Below are 22,906 nucleotides of genomic sequence, written 5' to 3' on the forward strand. Positions count from 1 at the left end.
CTCACACCTGGAAAAGCTGTGCCTGCCCTCACACAATGTAAGCTCCAACCCCCTGGTGTGTGTCTGGGGCCTGGCCTGGGGAAGGCAGGATCTTACAAACAAGAGAGACTTTCCTTTGAAGTTTGCCTACTTCAAAGGCAGAAAGGAGTATAAGTAGTGGACCCAAAACCTGTGAAAATCAGATCACTTCTGGAATTAAGGGGAACCTCTGCCAAGGAGAAGAGCTGAGGAGAAGTGTTGCCCCTGCCTGTGACTGTGCTTTGTTGGGCTATCCTGCAGTTGCTGCTTCTGCCTGTGAAAGGGGACAAATACTGGACTTTGTTGTGCATTCCTGCTTGAGAAGAATCTCCAAGGGCTTGAACTGAGCTTGCCTCCTGTTGTTAAAGTCTCAGGGTCATCAAAGACTTTCCCTGCCAGTACCTGGCCTCTCTGCTGCTACTCCTGCCATACCAAGTGGTGCCCTATCCAGTTCCTGGGCCCTTGAAAGGTGAAGTTGGCAGACAAGGACTGAAAATTCATGCACAGACTGCCGTGCAAAGAAATTGTTGACGCACCTTCCGTGACATGGCTGATAAATGACGTGCCACTGGATTCGCAGCTGGAAGATCGACGCAACGCGGCTGGAGAAACGATGCACAGCACCCGCTAGCGGAGGCTGATAACGACCCAAATCCCACGCAGTGCAGTTTTGTGATACCGTGTGACCGGATTTTCGATGCAACATTGATGGGTGTGGAAAATCAACGCAAAGCCTGCCCAGACCCGAGGTGCCCATCCGGATCGACGCATTGCTCTCTTTCTGGAGAGAAGACATGACGCACGCCGACCCAACCGAAGGAGGAATGGCGCACGTTCTCGCTTGCGGGTGAGAAATTGACGCATCGCTGGCTATTTCGATGCACACTCGCCCGTGTGGCTTTATTTTGACACTACCCAGATACTTATGTGAAATAACAGCGTTCCCACTGTTTTCTAAGGATTAAGACTCCTATTCTTTTGAAAATTCTTAACTTGACTTTTGTATGTTGGATTTTTGTCAGTTTTGGTGTTTTTTTGTTTAGATAAATATTACCTACTTTTCTAAACCTGTGTTGTGTCATTTTGTAGTGTTTTCACTGAGTTACTGTGTGTGTTGGTACAAATACTTTACACATTGCTTTTAAAGTTAAACCTGTCTGCTCGTGCCAAGCTGCAAGGGGGTGAGCAGGAGTTAACTGAGGTTGATTCTCCTTTACCCTGACTAGAGTGAGGGTCCTTGCTTGGACCGGGAGTAACCTGACTGCCAAGCAAAGACCCCATTTCTAAAAATACCGTATACAATAGTTTCCCAACAAGAATATCCACAAATAATGAACTACTGTTCCATACAGAAAGAATCCTGGAGTCATTTTCTGAGTTTAACTCACAGCGAATAATACTGAGGTCAGCACTCCTGATGTTGCATACAAGAAGTTAATTCTCCCAACAAGCAGACAGAAAGCCAAGAGGCAAAGTGGGCAGACGAGGATAGAGAAAAGCTTGAATAATGGTCTCATCTTTTTGAAACATGACAAAATTAGATATTTAAGAGTGTGTTAATAGAATTGTTAGCAAAAATATTCCAGATTGAACTTGCGAAACTAAAGATCAATAGAGAAGGCAAAAAATTGGCCAAAACACAATGCATCCTAGGAGGTGCGTGGAAAATCTCTGCTTAATAGCTGTGTTTGGTGGCTGGTTGTGGACAGAAGAGGTGCTGTAGCCCTGGGGCCATATCACACAAAGAAAGCACTGCGAACACTAAGGGCCTGATTACAACTTTGGAGGAGGTGTTAATCCGTCCCAAAAGAGACGGTAAAGTGACAGATTTACCACCAGCCGTATTACGAGTCCATTATATCCTATGGAACCCGTAATACGGCTGGTGGTATATCCGTCACATTTGGGACGGATTAACACCTCCTCCAAAGTTGTAATCAGGCCCTCAGTTAGGAATCAGGTAGTGATTTATAGATGAGGAACAAGATACTCTGTCGCAAACACAATTGAGTACCTTTGCCTGGAAAAATGATGGTCTGCCTGTCCTATTTGTGTCACGCGGACTAACACCTTTCCATCGATGGAGCCACCATTGGCTGTCATTTAAAGCTTCCTCCGAAGCAATAGCAGCCGTTGCAGGAAGGACATTACACCACCCAACTACTTAGAGTAAATGGTGTGTTTTCCTTCTGTCTATCACATGGAGGGGACAGAAAAAAACATATAATGACCCCCACATCCAGGGAAAATGCTCCCTGTAAGGGGGGCCATTAGTTATTGGTTAAAGTTGTTACTTGTTAAAGTTTTGTGAATGTTTGTCAAAACTAATGGTAGTTGTCTACCAAACATTTTATACCCTAGCAAGAACCAACATGGTTTATGTCTAGGTACAGAGATCGTCGCTGGGGCCAGTGGTGATCTCAAAATTTGGTGTGTCGTAGTTCGTCAGGGTGGTGGTATTAATGTCCTCCGCCACCCTGACAGATGGTTTACCATCTATCAAACTCTAGATCTGGACTCAGTCTATACCACAGTTTTGGGATGACTGGTTTCTTAAGAAATAGAAGAGATGGGGCAGTCCTATTTTACCATCATAGACCATGGAAAATTGTTGCTTGTCACAGGAGCTTTCAAGGCATGTGCTGCATTTAATTAGAAATGTAGTTGTAGTGGTTGACGTATGCAAAATGAACATAACATAATAGTTTACATACAAGCAAAATATAACACAATTAAAATGTTATAGGGGACATCACAATAAAGTTGTCATAAAATAACGTAGCACAACTACTGCAGTACAGTATAATACATCAAAACCACATTGCAGTAACGCAGCACAAAACCCAATAGCACAAAAACATAGAGAACATCACCACCACAACTAAATGCAACCCAAGAAATATGCACAAACTTTCTCGTCAAACATAACCACTTCCAGAATCATGTTTTCATAATACGGTGGTAAAACATATTTAGAGCAGCCCCTGACCTAACTTATCACATTCTGTTTACTTACATGGGGCTTAAAGCCTACCCATTGCTTACCATTGGTTGGTTTGTCAGTTTCATTTGCTTATTTCACTTTGGTCAGTGTGTGCTGGCTTCCCTTCTCTTTTTGTGTTTGGCTGTCCCCTGGAACATGGCCCAATTACAGCTTCCTTGCCCAGTGTCCTTCCACTGTTTATGCTTTCAGTGCTACTCTTTTCTTGTTGTGGACGTACTCCATAACAATGCATGTGTTTGCACTGTCCGTTGTGTTGCTTGCCCCCTCCTGCCCTCCTCCAACTGTTTTCTGTTTTAACTGTTCCCTCCTACCTCCAACCCTCCTTTGTGTTGCTTTCCCTCTCCCATTGTCATGAGGAATATGGAAGAAGTTCTCATGAGCTGCTCAGAGGTGTTGCATACTTCCCTAGGGATCTCTGCCTGTAACTCCACTTACTAATGCGCTGGCACTTGCAGAAAGATGACAGAGTTGGGTGATCTTCTGAAGTATTTCTATCTGGGGTCCATGTGAGTGCTATATGTCAGCGTGAGTTAGGAGTTTGCACCATGGGTACACTCTCAAACCTTAAAAGAGGCTTAGAGGTTAAAACTGTCAGCCTTCTGACCTTGGATTAATAGTCTGTGGTCCTCGACAAAGCACCTAAACATCCCCTGCCTTAATAAAAAGCATTGGCAAAGCAATAAGTCATGCCTAAGGAAGAGTTATTGGATTTGTCTATGTTTTTTGGGTGGATGTACAGCCGAAAGTATTTAAAAAATTGCTGACGGTGTCAGCGCTGGCCGCGCCATAGCCTGCTTTTTACCACTTTACATAGCTAGAAAAACATTGACCAAGCCAATAGCTCATGCATATGCAAAATGTATTTGCTTTGATACACAATTAGTCTTGTGCTTTAATTGATCCCAATACGTATATTCCTCTTCCCCCAAGAACAACTCATGAAACTAAAATTCTTACCTCAGAAATCAGTTCATTGAAGCGTGAGTTCTCTAGTTCTGGAATATCCTTCCATCCATTTTTCGGTCCTCTCACATTCATCTGTATTTTGAAAAAAATAAAATGTCAGAGATATACATAAAGTATCCTCTAGCAAGTGACCTTCCTCAAAGTTGAGCCTTTGCGTTTCTATTGCCCCAACATAGATGGTAAGATACAGATGCAAGCTAAATAGCAGTATTTCTGAAAAAGGGTCATAGCTCATCAAGACATAAATAGTATCTAGATAGAACGGTTTAGTTCTACGTCACTAGTTATAAACTCATTACCTATTAACAATATTACTTTTCCACCATCTTGGAACACAAACCTCCTAAAAATATTATCCTAAAATGCATACTTTTTTTGTACCTTAAAATGTACAATGTTTTAACATAAACATGCACTAGTGCACTAAAAAAAGGTATCAGCATCACAACTGTTTGAACGCAGTATGGTAACAGGAAATGTGCTCACATGCTGGTATATTTTGTGCTTGAATGTACACAACTGTTATTGAAAATGGGACACTTGTGCCGAGAAATATGATGAGTTGAAACTAAAGTAATTTTCCTTGGCCATGTCGCAAACAGCCTGACCACAATCAGGGATAATTTTTATTAACTTTCAATGAGAAAGTATTATTAACATTTCATGTTAGGGTTTGTTTCACTTTTATGATAACAGTGCATTACAGCTTGAAAGATATAGGTCTGACTGGGTTGTACAGATTGCCTTAAATTTCATCATTTTGTCGCAATCCTTGATTAATTATAGTACAGGCCATCTAAGTATGTATGATAAAACTACAAAAGAGTAGTACAATGGCATCTCTTATTCTGCAGAGTAATACTTTAAACTTCAGTTTAAGTTGTCAGGTTAGAACTAGAGGTGTGTGAAATTTGCTTAATTTGCTTCTGCATTATTACGCAAAATTACACGTAGTTACACAAAAGGCAAATATACCATTAATTGACATATTTTGCATGAAATGCGTCCTTCAGTCAATTGTTGACACAAGTACACATTTTACACACAAAATAGTGCAAAACACACAAAAGCACCACAAACAACAGCTGCTCATGCTCTACTGTACCTGCGCATTTGCACAAATGTTTTACTTCGAATGACAATAATTACTTGAGATGGTGTAGTGACGTAATTTCATTTATGCTGGTATTATTGGCACAATTTTGGGAAATTTGCGAGTGTAATGCCCAAAATAACACACATTGCAACAGCATAATTTTGACTTCTTTCAGTCCCAGTTAGAATAGTGCATCAAGATGCTTTGTGCATAACAATGGTAAATGGGCTCAGACAGTTCATTTGCAAAGGATGGAAATGCCTCTTAGTGAGCACTGAGTATCTGTGCCTTAGCATGGAGTCTTGGAATACTTTTAGAAATACGTAATTTTAAATGTAGTCACATTTTTGTTTGTTTATATTTCTGTTTAAATATGCATCCAACCGAACCTAGTAAGTGCTAACTAGATGTTGAACAGTAGATATGAGCATTTATCTGTACTATTTTTAAATAGGAAAATTGAAAAGCACAGTGCAGATCGGAAACCCAATAACGAACTGTGCCTTTAAATCTGTAGGCTGACTCAACTATTCTACAAGGCAGCTCATTTTCAAGGTCACTTGAATCTATTGATTGTGTTTCCTGGTATAGAACAGCAGGTGTGAGATATTGGGTTGTTGGTTGAGGGGAATGTTAGAAATAGGGTCTCTGGTTGGCAGTCATTTTGCACTCTGTCCAAGCAGGGATCCTCACTCTAGTCAGGGTAAGGGAGATACACACCGAGGATAACCCCTGCTCACCACCTTAGTAGCTTGGCACAAACAGTAAGGCCTATCTCAAAGGTAATGTGAAAAGTACTTGTACCAACCCAAACAGTAAGAGAGTGAAAACACCACAAAAGTGACATAACACCAGTTTAGAAAAATCACCAATATTTATCAAAATCAAAAAGATCAAAACGAAAAATATCCAACATACACAAGCAAAGTTATGAATTGTAAATAAAAAAGTCTTAACCCATAGAAATCAATGGATGCATTTTTTTTACACAAAGTACCTGGTTTGCATCAAAAATAAAGCCGAACGGGTGCGCGTGCTTCGGAAAAGACAGCCACGCTTCGATTCCTGACTCGCAAGTGAGGCTGTGCTTCGTCTCTTCTCCGGTCATGTAGGGGACACATAGTTTTCTCTCCCAAAGTAGAGCATACGTCGATTTTCAGATTGGCAACCCCGGGTTTGCGCAGGTTTACTGTGGTTTTGACGCCCAGCGACGATACGTGCGAAATTCTGGTGCAGGGTGGTGAAGAGCCACGCTGCGTGGGTGATGTATTGATTTTGCAGCCGTACACGGGTGTTGCATCGATTTCCCAGCCGCGTTGCAGGTGGTGTGTCGATTTTTCAGCCGCAAAGCAAGTGCTGAGTTGCTTTGTCTCCCATACGGCTTCTGTGCATGAATTTCAGTCTTGGTTCCACCAGCATCTCCTTCCAAGGGCCCAGGGACTGGATTTGGTACCACTTAGCAGGGTAGGAGTCTCAGCAAGAGAGTACAGGTGCTGGCAGAGGAAGTCTTTGATGACACTGAGCTTTCAGAACAGGGGGAAAGCTCAGTCCAAGCCCTTGTAGACACTTCACAAGTAGGAAAACACAGCAAAATCCAGTCTTTGTCCTCTCTCAGGCAGACGCAGCAACTGCAGGCCAACTCAGCAAAGCACACTCACAGGCAAAGGGGTCTGTACTCCTCCTCCAGCTCTTCTCCATGGCAGAGGTTCCTCTTGATCCAGAAGTAATCTAAAGATCTGGGGTTTTTGGGTCCAATACTTATACTCCTTTCTGCCTTTGAAGTAGGCAAACTTCAAAGGAAGGGCTCTGTTGTTCACAAGATCCTGCCTTGCCCAGGCCTGACCCCAGACACACACCAGGGGGTTGGAGACTGCATTGTGTGAAGACAGACACAGCCCTTTCAGGTGTAAGTGTCAGCTCCTCCCTCCCCACTCTAGCCCACAAGACTCATCAGGATATGCAGGCTACATCCCAGCTCCCTTGTGGCCACTGTCTAGAGAGAATTCACAAACAGGCCAACTGTCAGTCTGACCCATACATGGATTCCACCGACAGGCAGAGGCACAGAATGGTCAAGCAAGAAAATGCCCACTCTCTAAAAGTGGCATTTTCATACTGACAATCTAAAAACCAACCTTGCCAAAAGGTGAATTTTTAAATTGTGAGTTCAGAGACCACAAACTCCATTTCTCCATCTGCTCCCAATCCGAAACTGCACTTAAAAGATATTTGAAGGCAGTCCCCATGTTAACCTTTGAGACAGATAGGCCTTACAACAGTGAAAAACAAATTTGGCAGTATTTCACTGTTAGGACATGTAAAACACATCAATACATGTCCTACCCTTTAAATACACTGCACCCTGTCCATTGGGCTACCTAGGGCCTACCTTAGGGGTGCCTTATATGTACAAAAAAGGGAAATTTGGGCCTGTGAAGTGGGTACACTTGCCAGGTCGACTTGGCAGTTTAAAACTGCACACTCAGACCCTGCAGTGGCAGGTCTGAGTCATGTTTACAGGGCTACTTATGTGGGTGGCACAATCAGTGCTGCTGGCCCACTAGTAGCATTTGATTTACAGGTCCTGGACACCTCTAGTGCACTATAATAGGGACTTACTAGTAAATCAAATATGTCAATCCTGGATAAACCCATCACAGCATATGCACTTTAGCACTCGTTATCAATGGTAATGTGTACAGGGTCCTAAAGCCAACAAAAACTGGTAAAAATAAATAGGAGGAAGGAGGCAAAAAGGTAGGGGATGACCCTGCAAAAAGGGCCAGGTGCAACAGGGGACTAAAAACTACTCGAGCAATAGCCACAGCCCTTGTGCGTGCGAACCACAAAAGTCACTACATTAATCTGTACTTTACCATCTGGTAACTTGTCACAAAAGCAAATGGGCTTAATTTAGTGTCAATGTGTAAAGTATCTAAGCAGCACTTAAATGGTAATAAAGTGAAAATACAGTACACAACAAATCCCACACTAATTTAGAAAAATAGAGTATATTTTAATAAATTATGTGGCACCAAAAAGACAAACATCCAATCAGAAGACCCAGAATTTTTAAAGCTTAAAGTGAAAAATAGCTTGTAAGAGACTGTGAAAATGTTGAAAGTTATGGCTGAAAATGATGGAACATGGGTGGGATACACAAGGATGACTCGACTTGGTGTCCACTTACCTTCAGACTTACAAGAATTTTTAAAGGACCTCAAAATGTAATCATAAAATTGTCAGAGGGGTTCCAAAACTGAACCTATTGCCGAGAGTATAGGTGTATCTGGGTGGGACTCATTAGTTTATGTACCTTGGACAGAGTAGGGAAATAGTGTGAAGGAAATTTTTTCTTTGCATAGAAATGTCCCTTCATTTTTTAAAATCCAGGTACTGCTGATACCTCCTTCTACTAAAGTCCTAATCTCTTTCTCTATGCCCATGGTTGGATCACTTGTCAATGTCTGGTAATCCGCTTGTCTGCGAGGAGACAGAGAAATTCAGTGTTATATGCCTCTCTGTCTCCAGCATCTGCTGCACTATGGCTCCTCCCCTGTCTGAAGGCTTTACCACCATGTAATGCTTGTTTTTCAGAACTAGATAAACTCATGAAAGTGTCCTGATTGCCATCACCCATATTTTCTGTATCATGGATCGTTGCCTGCTCAAACAATGCAAGCTCCAGGGGTAGTTGATTAGCACGGGTACAAAAATAGATCTGGAATGCAGTCCTGTATCCCCCCTGGTTCGTAAGTTCCAGAGCCTCCTTTGCAAAGAATGTTTTTAACCGAATTCTTCTGAAGAATTCAGCCAGTTCACATTTCAATTTAAACTAGTCCACCTTATATGTTGGAACAAAAACCAATCCCTTGCTTCTTGTTGTGGGGCTAGAGTTGTGTCTGTGATATTCATCACAAGATTTGTTCTTTGCTTGCCTCTGGCAAGAAATCCTTGTTCCTCTTTGGTTTTGGTCTTCCCATTGGATCTTTTGACCTTTTTGTTTGCCTTTTCTCTCCTAACCTCTTGCTAAAAAAGGTGGGGGGCTAAGATGGAACTGGAAGGGCTGCATAGGAAGATATATTAAAGGTCAGCAGAACCCTGGCCCTAGTGGAGGAGGAGGGAACATCTCTGGAGGTCCCTGAAAAAATGACCGACCTCTGTTTCTTGGTCTAGGCTCAACGTCATTACTATCACTGCCTGAGCTAGATGTACCAACAGACTTTTTCCCTTGATTAGACATCTTTGTATTCAGTAGCTCCTTCTGCTATGCGTAGTCCTCCGAGGTGTAAGGGTACACCTTCTATCGAGATTTTGTTTCAGGTCTTTCTGAAGGTTATTCATCTTTGACTCGGCCAAGAAGTCCTTATACAATGTCACTTCCTTATTGACTTCATCCAGTTTCTTTTTGAAGACTGCGAGCTAAAAAACATTTTTTCAATAGGTTTTCACTTGTCTTGATTTGGATGAGAAGAGTATCTGATATTTTCTTAGTTGTGATTATGATTACAAGGAGCCAGTCCCTGGTATGTTTCCATGCTATCAGGGCCCAGTCTCATTTGAAAGATGTATCTTGCAAAAAATGTGAGGTTTGTTAGTGACTAATAGACCCCTCCGGCTGCATTAGCTCTCAAATATTCAGTTAGATTAGCTCAATGTAAAATGGTCTTTATTTGGGTTTTCTTCAATTCCAATAGCGTGTCTCATCCCGCCACCTCTGTGAGTGCCTGAGTGATTTTTGTGTCCGCCATTAAGGAAGGTGCTAGTAGGATGGACCTTGCTACGTCATCCCTGTAAGATAATCTCCCTTCTTCTTACATTTTTATATTGCTTTGATATTAATATTGTAGTGAAGCAGTAACTTGTCCCTAACGATGTTTTATTTGCCCCTGCAGCTCAGCAGCCGTACTAACACTGTTAACAGAAAGAGAGGCAAGAGTTATTTACTCTTCAACCATCCTCCAATGATCCAAGTATACTACACACCTAAAGGTTGAAGAGGCACATCTTCAATGGGCTACCCTCTAAAGAGTCCCTTCCTGTGGGATAACATTTCCCTCACCCAGTATGAGTGGCATGCTTCATCACAGGGCTGCTACTACACACCCAGTGTCACCACCATCAGGGGTGGAGCAACGGATCATTTTTCCATTGAAGTCCAGTCCAAGCTGCCAGATGAGGTAACTTCCAGATAGAAAAACAAGCAATACCAGATGGTTTGTGCCTGATTAGGTCACATCAGTGAGTTATAGCATGAGTAATATGGTACTTTGGCACAGGACCCAGGTATGGGCATTGATTGCAATTGCACGTTGGGTGTCTAATGCAAAAACAACAAAGAAATGCCACTGGTTATTACTTCAGACCATAGTTTTACATCCACTTGGGTTGCTTGTGTTCTGGTTCAGTCCTGTCCGGGCAGTTCAAGCTGGACTGTTCCTACTGGAGAAGGACCGAGACTGATTTGAATGTGGCTGGGAACAATCTGAGGTGGCACAGTGGGCAAAATAACAATGGACTGGGATGTGGCCTGAGTAATTAGCAGTGACTGTGAATAAGTCAAGCATTCCGAACATCACTTGTCTGTATTCATTTCATTGTGATGCCCTGTGTGCAGCAGGTATGGACAGTGGTGTGTTTGTGCTCACTCTGCCTCTGGAACCAAGTGGCATCCTACTGAAGAGGGTTGCCAGTGCTCTGATTTAGAGAGGACCACGCTTTGTAAATAAGGCTGGACTGTTCCTTGAGGCTGTCTCTAATCTGGGGGCGGGGGGCATGGTGGGCAAAATAACCATAGACTGGGATGTGTTTCTATGTAATTACTAGCAGTTGAAATTAATTCAAGAATTCTATCCATCATTAGTTTGTATTCCTTAAAGTGTAGTCTTATGCATAGGTTAAAAAGGAACCACTAACTTGTCTAGAACTGCAATTAGCTCACACTGGATAGGTGGGTGTCTTACAGTAGAGAATATTTTTCACATCTCATTCAGGGAGTCACAGGGCAGACAAGGATTAATGGATCTCATCCATAAGGGGTAGACTTGATTGCCACTGGTGTCCCAGGACCTGTACTACTATGGCTCTGCAAAGTTAGCTATATAAAACCTCTTCCACATGTGACTCACAGTATTGAAAAGTTAAGCAGCCTCAGCATTCTCAAGAAGTAGTCTGGTGGTGCCCAACCTCCGATCTGATCTCAACAATCAACCAAAACAAGCACAATAAGGTCAATGGTAGCCCCATGGTTATTTTTGCAAGAAAGCTTTTATCACACAGTTGTAGTAAATACTACACAGTTTAAAGTACATACTCAAGTCAGTGACTCTGAGGGGTATCTCATGTAAGTGCAACACCTACCCTGTTCTCTCCCAGATGGTCTCTTCGGGTTCTGCTTCCCCCCCATCTGTAAGTGGAGTAAGGAGCCCTGTGGATCAGGCCTAAGTTCAATTTTGGATCCACAGTTCAAAAATGTTCTCCATCTTTAACTTACCGTTTTCTTTTGCTATGTGAGGACAAGGAACAGAGCGTACCAACATCCAGATGCGAGAGTATGAGGGCTTGAACAGTAGTTCTGAAGATACTTTCTGGAAGAAACTTTCGTTTTTGTTAGAAGAAGAAGCTGGTACCATGCCACTGTAATTTTTTGAAAATATGTTTTTTATGAGCAAGGTTGGTGTGAAAGGTGAATTCAAGTGACCTAGCATTCAGTGTTGGAGTTCAAAGCATTTAAGGTTCATGTCATGATGCAATTTGCTTGCTTGCTTGTTCTGCAACAGTGACTGAGGCCGCTTTAGTCGTACAATTGCAGCCCGGCCAGGCCTTCAGCATTCATGCAATAGTGGTGCTGTGGTTCCTGCCAGATACAGCGTAAGGGTCGGGCACCACGGGCGCCAGATTAACACCAAACCACTCTTGTGAAGTGTGCATCTTTCTGGGTACCAGGGGCGGTGCTGTTCCTCGCTCTTTCCTAGAAAGTATCTCCTGCAGGGCCAAACAAGCTCAGCAGGAAGGCAGTTTCTAGGAACTTCAGGGCAGTACACTGCTATTCCAGCAGAAAGTCCAGACTTAAGGTAATGTCTTCTCACCTCTGAGAAACTCCCCTCCTTAGTCATAAAGGCTTGGAACTGGAAAGAAGGATAGTGACTTTCACAGACAGCTTGCAGGCAGAAATATGGATGCAGTCTCTCAAACTGCAGAATGGTTTAGGGTGGTTCTTTCAAGTGACCTTTCTAGGTTGCTCTCCACACACAGCCATTGTGCAGAGTGAGACTTCTCACCACAGGTAGAACTGGGGCTGCCTCCATCCTGGAGTTCCACAACAGAGAGGCAAAAGAGGTGTGAGGGTTTATGCACCTGGCTGTCATCAGTGTACCTGAATGAGTAACCAGGGAAATACAAAAGGGCAATTCTTACTTAGAGACTTCCTCACTTTTCACATACAAATATTCAGCCCCACCCCTCACCCCTATCATTCACCAAATGGCATTGCTCAGGGCATCTAATCAGACTCTCCTTGCTAACCAACTGGCAGATAGAATTCCTGAAGGAGGTGCTGCCTACATTCGTCACTTCACTGTCTAGGTCTCCTCTCATCAACTTCAGCAATGCAAGCAATAAACTTCCACTGTCTCAGAGCACAATCCTCACCTTACACCTTGTGCTAGGCCATGGTATGGGTATCCTAAATGGATCACAGTCTTCATTTACTCTGGCTCACACACACTCAAGATATCATTTCAAGGGTCAGAGCATACTGGGTCAGTGGTCTCAAATTGAGTGATCCAGATATAAATGTCTGGTAACACTATTAAACGTCTTAAACATGGTAGGCTGCCGTCAATACTCTTTGCGCTATACTCATGACAGGGAACATGAGTCCGCTGATCACTCTTCACTTGGACACCGGGCGGAAGGCTGGGCTGAACCACACCTCCCAGCTCAACCAGAGGGAAGAGGCCGCCCATAACGTTCGGACACCGGTCTGCGCCCGTCAGCGGCCGACAGAGGCTGGGCTGGCCCCACCTTCTTGGTTTTTTAAGTTTTTTCCCCTATGTTTTATAATATATATACTCAATGATCTTTTACATTTTCCTGCTAATTAGCATATAGTGTGACAAGGATAGAACTGCAATTAGGCCAGAATTAACACCATATTCTCAGGATTTTGGGATCAAAGCCATAGATAGCATACAACTACTTAAGGAGGCGGTAAATCTATAACAATATCATGGGTAAGAGGAAGGTCGGGGGACAGAAGGTAGACACAGAACCCGTCCGCACAACAATTGACTCCTTCCTAGTAAGAGCAGTAGGGGTCATCTCAAAAGAAATTGACCTCACGGAAAGACGCTTATCCCTGGGGACAGCAGGATTGGGAGATGCGATAGGGGGAACTCTAGCACCACATGAATATACACCAGTTATCCACCCCTCAGCTGACACAGTGGCTCTGATGAATGGAGATTCCATGATAGAGCCAATGACCCCCACAAGTAAAAAACCCACATCTCCAAGGCAGTCACCCATTATAAAAAGAAATAAATTAAGCAGAAGGGGGGGCTGATAGCCACCTGGGTCCTATCATGGGTGAAATATGGTATCTACTGACTGGAAAGATCTCACACTCCTCCTCGATAATCTGCTTAAACCTATCCTTACTAAACTGTATAAACTGGAGGAGGAGGTTGGAAAAATTCTGGAGATCTGCCAGAAACCCTCCCCTGCCAACACTGTCCCCTAACCATAAGAACCCTGTGGTACAGAATACTACTCTTAGTGTGACAGGCCACTCACATGTTTCACAGGGCACAGATACATTAGATTTGCAAGGCACTGTATCGAGCACTAACCCTGGGGCCCCTATACAAGGGCAAGTAAGGGAAGCCCTAAATAAAGTCCATCTTAGGCAAACAAGGGTGGCCCAAAATATTGATCAACCTACTTTGTGGTTTATAGCCTCTAAGAACAGACCACCGGGTTCGCTCCAGATGACTGTCAATTGATACCAAGACATGCAGCTCCAGGACACTTTTCCTTGAACCCCCTGAAAAATAGCTCCGCCCACCTACATACAAGAGAAGAACTGCCTATTGTTAATTTACCCCCTGAGTCCTTTCCCTATATAATTATCATGACCAAAGTCCCCCCTCTACAGTTTGATCAGTCTGAGCAACAAGGTGACCTGAAGTAAAAGGTTATGCATTGGTTAGCGCAGAACAATCTTTTCTCAATGATTGATGCCCACCATATAATCCTAACCCGGAGAGTAGGGGTGGGTGGGCCCTGGGTGGGCCCCCTAGGGAAAGATCAAACCTCTGGATGATAAGGGATATCCTGTGCAGGGCCTCTTTTAGCCCCCAAGATAGAAGCTCCCCAGAACTGTTCCCGCTAGGTTTATTTTATGGATATTTGCAACGGGCCAGTCAGGACGTAGATCCGTGCCCTGTATGCCGCCACGGTCTTTATTGACATACCCAGGCCCCGAACTCACAAATAATGCACACTCTGCCACCCCGATACTACTAAGCAATAAATATGAGATATTAAGTTCATTGTAAGATAATGACTGACTGGTAAGCGAGGGGTCTGTAGCCTTTGAGAGGACGAACATTAGGAATATAACATACAATGGGGAAGGGGAACCAACTGAGGTAGCTCCAAATGCAGTAAGTTACGACAGGGAAGAATCATGGAGTCAGGAGCCTGTCAATAACACCATTGGGCGCCACTATCTTGCTACATAGAATGCACAGGGCCAACGTGACAAAACTGTGACTGAAGAGTGTGGTTCATTAATCAGTAAGCTAGATGTGCTTTGTATCCAAGAAACCTGGTGTACCTCACCTGCCTATGTGCACGGATTTACCTCACACTCACTGCCAGCTACACCATCACCATCTGGGAGGGCCAAGGGGGGGGGGGGGGGGTCCTGGTGCTTATTTCTAAAAAAAAAACTCCCTGTAGTGGTTAAAAAGACCTTTATGGAGACCACACACGTTCAACTCTTGTGGCTTAAACACAAGAATAAGGTAGATATGGTCATATTTAACTACTATAATAACATCTTTGATGCCACTTGATGTAGGGTTGTCAATGCCCTGAACCAAAGCCTAAACAAGTTTCTAAAATTCATCAGCTCCAATCCCATTATTTTTTGGGCCGGGGACTTTAATATCCAGCCATGCACACGCACCTCCCCTCAGTCCTGTGTATTTACTACCCCCTATGGGACAGGATTTGATCATTTTTGTCACAAAGAGTATGGAGAAGCCCTTAATTTGATGTTGTCCACTTATGGCCTAACGCTTATGGAATGTAAGCACAGTGTTTCTGACAAAATTATTCCAACTCATAGGGGCCCCAACTCGACCTCCGTTATAGACCACATTATACTGTTATCCTTTGCACTAAATGGCAGCAACACACCCTATACTGTGCTGACCATTCTTAGCGATCATGACCTGATTATTCTCCCTACGTCCTTCTGGGGGCAAAGGGATGTGTTCCATACTACCCTGAATCGTATCGAAGTACACAGAACCACGGGGTGAGACAGAAATGGGAAGACATTGTGCCTGCTGTTATCCTGCGGGATGTTATATGTGGCTGCCAGCATGAAGTTGGTTATTGTTTACAGGGGGATATTGAGGTCCTCATGTTATTTAAATGTTTTGGTACTATTAGTGCCTATATACAGGGGTTGCTGACCTACAGCCCACAACATAGACGACCTTTGCATGAAAAAGGGTGGTTCGACCAGGCCTGCACAAAAGCTAGGAGGAATCTTAAACTAGGTCTGCAATCAACCCCTAAAGACCCAACAGAAATTAAGTCCCTTAGATGAAATACAAGAAGACACAGGAAAAAAGGAAACAGGAACTAAGGGAAGAGGCATGGTCCAAATTATCCCTGGGGACAGAGATTAATAATACCAAACAGTTTTGGGAAACCATTAATGCCCCCTTTCTTTCAGAATGGATGCCATCAGGTCTGGGATCCACTGTAGACTGCGCAACATAGGTGGCCTATTACTCAGAGGTTTTCAAGGAAGGGACGGGGTCTGTAGATATAATCGGGCCGATCAAGCTGGGCCAACCTAACCTTTTAGAGATCACTAAAGATGAGGTTCACTCTGCCATCCTAGCTGGAGCTGAAGGTAAGACCCCAGGACCAGATGGTGTTACAGTGGATGTCTTTAACTATAACATCTCTTTATGGGTACCAATTTTGACTAGAATATTCAACTTGGCCTTATCTGGTGACATCCCGCTGACATGGTACACATCCATCATTATGCCAATTTATAAGAAGGGATATAAGAATGACCCTAAAAACTATCGACCAATTTCTCTGCTGGACTCCTCTTTGAAAACATGTAGTAGAATAATATTGGAAAGATTAAATGACTGGGTCGTAGAAAATAACATCACCGGTTCAGTTTGGTTTTAGGAAAGGCTTAGGAACCATAGAGCAATGTGTTATCCTAGTCCTAACTATAGGAAAGTATACCAAGGCAAAGAAAGGTGCTCCATATTTATGCTTTTCAGACCTCAGCAGTGCTTTTGACCTAGTTGAACACGCTCTTTTATGGTCCACCCTAATTGAGTTAGGCGCCCCCAGGTATATCATCAATTTCTTGGCTGTCCTGTATAGCTATTTGACATGCAAAGTCCGATTCGGCCAACTTGGAGAATGTACCACCCCTTGCAAGATAGGTAGAGGTATCCGCCAAGGTTGCATCCTTGCCCCGTTACTGTTTTCTGTATACATTAATGGGGGTAGATAAACATTTGCAGGGTTTACAGGCTGATCCCCCGTACGTGGCCGGATGCCAGGTGCCCACCCTACTTTATGCAGACGATGTTGTCCTGATCTCCAGAACACCGATCTTATACTAGACTGTGTGAAACTGGATAATGCCATGTGGATAGCTTTTATTGAATCCTCCTTTAAATCTGTTTTTAACAGATCTATAAAACATAATCCAGAGGACATGCTGTCATTTAAAAAAAAACCTATCAAGGACACTTTTATGAAATTTAAGGCGGACGCAAGGAAGCTAACTGAATCTACTAAAGCCACTGCTGGTTGTTACTTATCATACTCTAGATGTAAGTAGATTTGGCTATCTTTCCATGGTCACTAACATGCAGCATAGGTTCCTGGTAACTAGACTAAGACTGGGTATTGCTCACCACCTAGTAGCAATTCCCCATACCAGACATTGCCCTTTAGAGACAAACAGATGTCCCTGTGATGCAGTTAGCAAACAAAACACCTTGCATATCGTCCTATTCTGTAAATTCTATGAACACCTTGGAATCACCTATCTTAAACCATTTTTCAATGCACTTAATATAAGAACTCATCAGGAAGCATTGAAACTCCTGTTAGCCTTAGACACCCCGAATGTATGCTACAGGGTGGCAAACTATATCCTAAAAGCAATTCATGTCACGAAAAGTCTTATTGCACTCTAACATTTGTATTAAGTATCAATTGTATTTTAACTTTATATCCTAGAGGCAATTCATGTCAGGAAAAGTCTTACTGCACTCCATAATTTGTTTTAAGTATCAATTGTATTCTAATTATTTACATTTCTTTTATTTCCAACTTTTTATGAGCTCATTGTTTCATGTTTTATTGCCTTACTGTATACTATTATGCACTTTGATGGCTTACTTTTGGTATAGCCGATCTGCAGAGGGTAGCATCTGTGGCAATCATCCATCTAAGGTGTTAGAGTTTGTTCAAAAGCCTCCTCTAAGGTGCACAAAAGGAAGTATCTTATCTAAAAGGTCTTTCTTCTAAGTTAGACACTTTTGCCTGTTTTTATGATGGTCAAGATTGCTTATTAATGATACAGGGGCTTGGAAATCTTGAAGTACTTTTTTAAGAAAAGTGTCTTTTGTAAGACAATTATTTAGATAGATATAAATGAAAAACCATTACTTTCTGAGGGGCTCTGCTACCACTTCTGTGCATTTGGACAACACCCTGTCTAACAAATTTAAAGCAAATCAGAGAACCTTGATTTCAAAATGGTTATTCTCCACTATAAACATTATAAATATTCTTTATTTCTGAGCTACTGTGTACCGTGCATAGGGATAACTAATTAGCAGGAGTGATTCTACAGTATGACTGGTGTTGTTTACTCTAAGAAGGGTGTACTCAATTAACTTTTTTGTGTACTTCATTGGGAGCACATTTTGCAAGGAAAGAAACTATGTATTCATACAAAATGTGCATGTACGTGTTCTGTTATGCAGAAATTTCCAGTGCCAGCAAGAGATGAAGCTTTCTGTGATGTTATCATTGAAAATCTTGTGAGATACATCCAGATACGTTATGACTGAAACAGTTAATACAGGGTTACTCCAAATATATCCTGAAGCCAATAGCAAGAACAGGGGTATTATATTACAAAGCGGTAAAAGGAAAAAACTGAGGATACAATGCATGCAGTATTTACCAATAAGCATATGAGTAACAGGATAATGAACCTATTATTTATAATTTGATAAAACCTATATTTGCAATCTAAAATATGAACATAAGTCAAATTAGTACATACTTTTCTACATCTGTGTTTTAACTATTTTTATTGTCGTTAGATAGCACTAATTGATTGCCACCATACCTAACTGGCTGTCAGGAGCCACTTTCAAAAACACTCGAAACCATTCCTTAATTTATCCCCAACAGATGCAGTTCACTCAGGCTCCCTGAGAACCCAAAGACCCCATATACAGGCAGAAAGAGGAGGAAAAAGGAAGCACATGACAGGCCCCTTTTAAATGCTCATCTTCCTTCCAAAGGGAGTTCTTGCTCAGGAGCACATGAATGTATCCCAGAGCCCCCTACATGTGTCACCAATGTTGGGGGGTGGGCTTCAGCCACTGGGAAATCCACTGCTTTCATAGCAACATCACTTGAAGCTTCAACCTCTTTAGTGGCATTCTGATAAAGTGCATTAAGAACATCACAGGCCTCTTCTTCTAGTAAAAAGTATAGGTCTGTCCTCTTGCCTCACTCTACGTCTTACCAGGAGCCACCATGAAGCTTTGCACCTTCTGGAAATCAACTTTTCATTTATAATTTGACCTTTTGTCAATGCAAGGCGGAACTTGTTTTTTGGGAATGACAGCGGCTAGTGTCTCCTTTAATGATTAGCATCTGCCATTCTAGCACAACAGTTCCTAAACCCATGCCTTTGCCAGATGGCTCCTTTGTGAGAATCCTAACTGTAGACGTAACAATTACTTGGAGTAGGGACTCATCGACTAATATCTCTGCTTGTGCAAAACACAACCACCAGCATAAGCACTTCCCTATCCTTATGGTGGTTGCTCCCAGAATTTGTAGAACACCTCTTGTTGCATTTTTCAACAACTTTTTGATTCTAACCAATGAGACAGCACATTGTTCAAATTGCCCTGAATGCACTGACATTCTCATGCATGCGTTCTAGCCTTCTTCAGTGCAGACACCCTCCTATCCGTGTGGCCCATTTACTTTTCATTTACCACCATGACCCTTCATACCCTCCATATCTACTTCATTATGCTGGGCGGTCCGCTGCAGGACCTGCAGTACACCAGCATGGAAGACTCACTTTAGGACATGGTTAATTCTAGGTCTTGGGCTCCACTTCCATTGTATTTCTTTCAAGATTGGCGCGCTTGGTTGGATGGAATCTTGCTTCTATTTTGGGCCTCATCTTTGCACTTTTTGGCAGCTTAGTGTGTTTGTAACATATCCACTCACTTGTTCAAAACATAGTCCCTCATGTCTCAGACAGAATTCATTCAAGGGCAGTAACAGGCCATCCACACCACTTCTGTTCACACCAGCATGCATGTTCCAATAGCGATTACATTTTTTTCCCCACAATTCTTTCCATTTGGTATTGATACAACTGTTGTAGGACTTGCCCCTTTCAAGTTGAAATCTGTTTCTGATGGTGACTTTTGACATATTTTCCCCTACCAAGAGAATGTGCTACATACACATTTATTCCTTGTAGGCATTGTTGCCCTGTAGTCTGCACATTTTGTTCCAGGGTGGTACAATGAGAACGCAATGCCCTTGTTTAATTTTTTGTGCAAGTCGGAGACGACCCGTATATTGTAGGCAAACCAAAGAAGCTGTTCTGCACCTCTGCCACATTGCGATAAGAATGGTGTTTTATAATATAAACAGCGTCCATTCTAGGCTTGGTGAGAGGAGCACTTCATGCTAAGGTTATCATGGAACTGCTTTGAACTGTGACTGAAATGCTACCCTACTGACTCCGACCTTCATCCTGCGAAGGAAGATAGCCTGCACGCACAGAACAGCTTCCTGACACATGACACCAAAGTACAGGGATTAGACTATCCCAATAGATCTGGCAGAGGGTACTGCCTCTGTGCTATCTTTAGTATAATATTAGCGACTGATAGGAGTAAGGTAACATTAGTGAAGATTAACATGGTTGAATTGTTTATATTTTTCACCATTCTAATAATGCTTGTTACAACAAAGTGTCTCTAATGCAAAAAGAACAGTTGATGGATGGAATGTAGACCAAATCAAACATTCACCCCAGTCATAGATCTGGGTTTAATCCATCATCTTTGTGACTGGGGGTGAATGTTTGCATTGTTCAGCATTCCGTTTATCATCTGTTCTTTTTACAACAAAGTGTCTCATCTGCTTTATCTTCGCAGGTCACGTTTTCTTTACAAGAAAACTATTATTTCAATAAATGTTTTGAAATTGCATTTTTATATCTTTTTTTTTTATACCTTGGGCATGCAAAAAGTAATGAATGAAAGGGTTAGATCTGTGTCCACAAATTCCTTGTGAATTAGAGGGGTCATGTTCAGGGTTACCAATAACATCCATTACCCTGGTCCGGTTAGGGGTTTAGATGTGGTACTCTAAGCTAGCTAAAGCAAACCAACATTTACTAATGATAGAAGATTAAGAGCCTGATTTAAAGTTTGTTGGATGGGGTTACTCTGTCACAAAAGAGATGGCTATCCCGTCCGCCGTATTACGATTCTTCTATATCCTATGGGAATCGCAATAAGGCGGACAGGATATCCATCACGTTCGTGATGGAGTAACCAGTCCCACAAACTCTAAATCAGGCCCTAAGTCTTTATATTGTAAAGTTCTTGTTGATCAAATACACAGTCCTACTAAATTTGTAGGATCTGTATAACAAATCAAAAGCAAGAAATGAGAACTAGTGTTACACAATGGCATAAATGTACAGTCATCAACGAGCATTATGAAATTAGTTACATGTATTTTATCACAACACAGGTGGTACTTGGCACAAACATTTCTCAATAGGGTCCGCCGTGTGTGGCCCTTCCCAGAACAAAAATGGCTGTCATATTTTATTACCCTCAGATTATTCAGTAGTTCAAAGAACAGGTATAACTCTATGCTGAATCCATTCTCCTCAGACCTTATGTTTTTGTGGGAACTTTCTTGTCTTAAACACTGTTTTTTAAATGTATTCCATTTCTCCGTAAGCGCTCTCCATTTACAGATTTATGGACGTTCTGGATCCCACAAGTGTGCTCCGACAACCCTGTTACAAATGGACAGTCGAAGCCAAAACAGTAATTTTACCCCTGCGTAAACTCTTCATCCTTTACAATGTTGAGTGGAGCCATCCAAACAGGTCAATTTTCATTGGGGAATCCAGTTTGCTGCTCTGCGGTATTTTCATCACTCCTCCCAGCATCAATCTTTTTAGTCCATCCTGCTAGAGTGGTAGAAAGCAGGAAAAGTTTTCCTTGCAGCGATCCACTGGAAGCCTCTTTGTTTCCTTTGCTTGCCTCTAGTATGCCTCAGACTTCAGGTTGCTAATTATCTCCAAGCAGAGCCATCTTACCAAAAAGCAGTGTCTCATGGGATAAGTTCGCTTTACATGACTACAGGATCAGGTGCCTTTGTCCTTCCTTTCTTCTGAGTCCTCTGCAATTGATCTTCCCTGCCACCACCACGCCAGACCCTCTCTAAGATCCTGCTCCTTCTCACAGCCCCAGGAAGGAGACTGCATTGAAACTATCAAAAGCAGCAGCCATCACACTTCCCAGCTGGCCTGCCCCGCCTCCTTTACACATTTGAAGAATAAGGCAGATACCCAAACTCAACAACATGATTTTCTGACAATGAAGGGTTATAACTCTTATGAAACATGTGGCACGTGTAAATATTTTATAAAAATGTACAAATATTTTTTTTAAATGTATGTTATCTACCAAGGAATAGAACGACAATTCCTCAGTTATACCATATGCAGGAATAAAAATGTAGTTTGTTGGAGAGGAATAACAGACATGAATTGGCAATCTAAAACCCAAGAGAATGGGCGCTAAAGGTAACATATTGGCCCTCATTACAACATTGGTGGGCGGCAACCGCCGCCCGCCAAGTTGTATCCGCCATGCAGCTGCCAATGCGCCCGCACTAGGCCATTAAGACATCCCTGCTGGGCCGGCGGGCGGAAACATGGTTTCTGCCCGCTGGCCCAGCGGGGATGTCGGGCGGTGATTACAACCACCGGGACCAAAGTGGCAGGAAACCGCTGGTCCCAGCAGTGCGACAGCGGTGCTTCCGCCGCGGTCGTAATTCCATGGAAAGCACCTCCAGCCTGTTGGCGATGCTTCCGACAGAACAGCCCTGGCGGTCTTTGACCGTCAGGGTTGTAATGAGGGCCATTATGTTTTTGAAAATCATACAGAAGGTGAGATCTGGTGTTGGATAATCATTACCAACCCAACAGCGAAGGGAAACAATTATACTATTGT

Source organism: Pleurodeles waltl, chromosome 11 (genome assembly GCF_031143425.1).
Source record: "Pleurodeles waltl isolate 20211129_DDA chromosome 11, aPleWal1.hap1.20221129, whole genome shotgun sequence".
In the NCBI taxonomy this organism is placed as follows: domain Eukaryota; kingdom Metazoa; phylum Chordata; class Amphibia; order Caudata; family Salamandridae; genus Pleurodeles; species Pleurodeles waltl.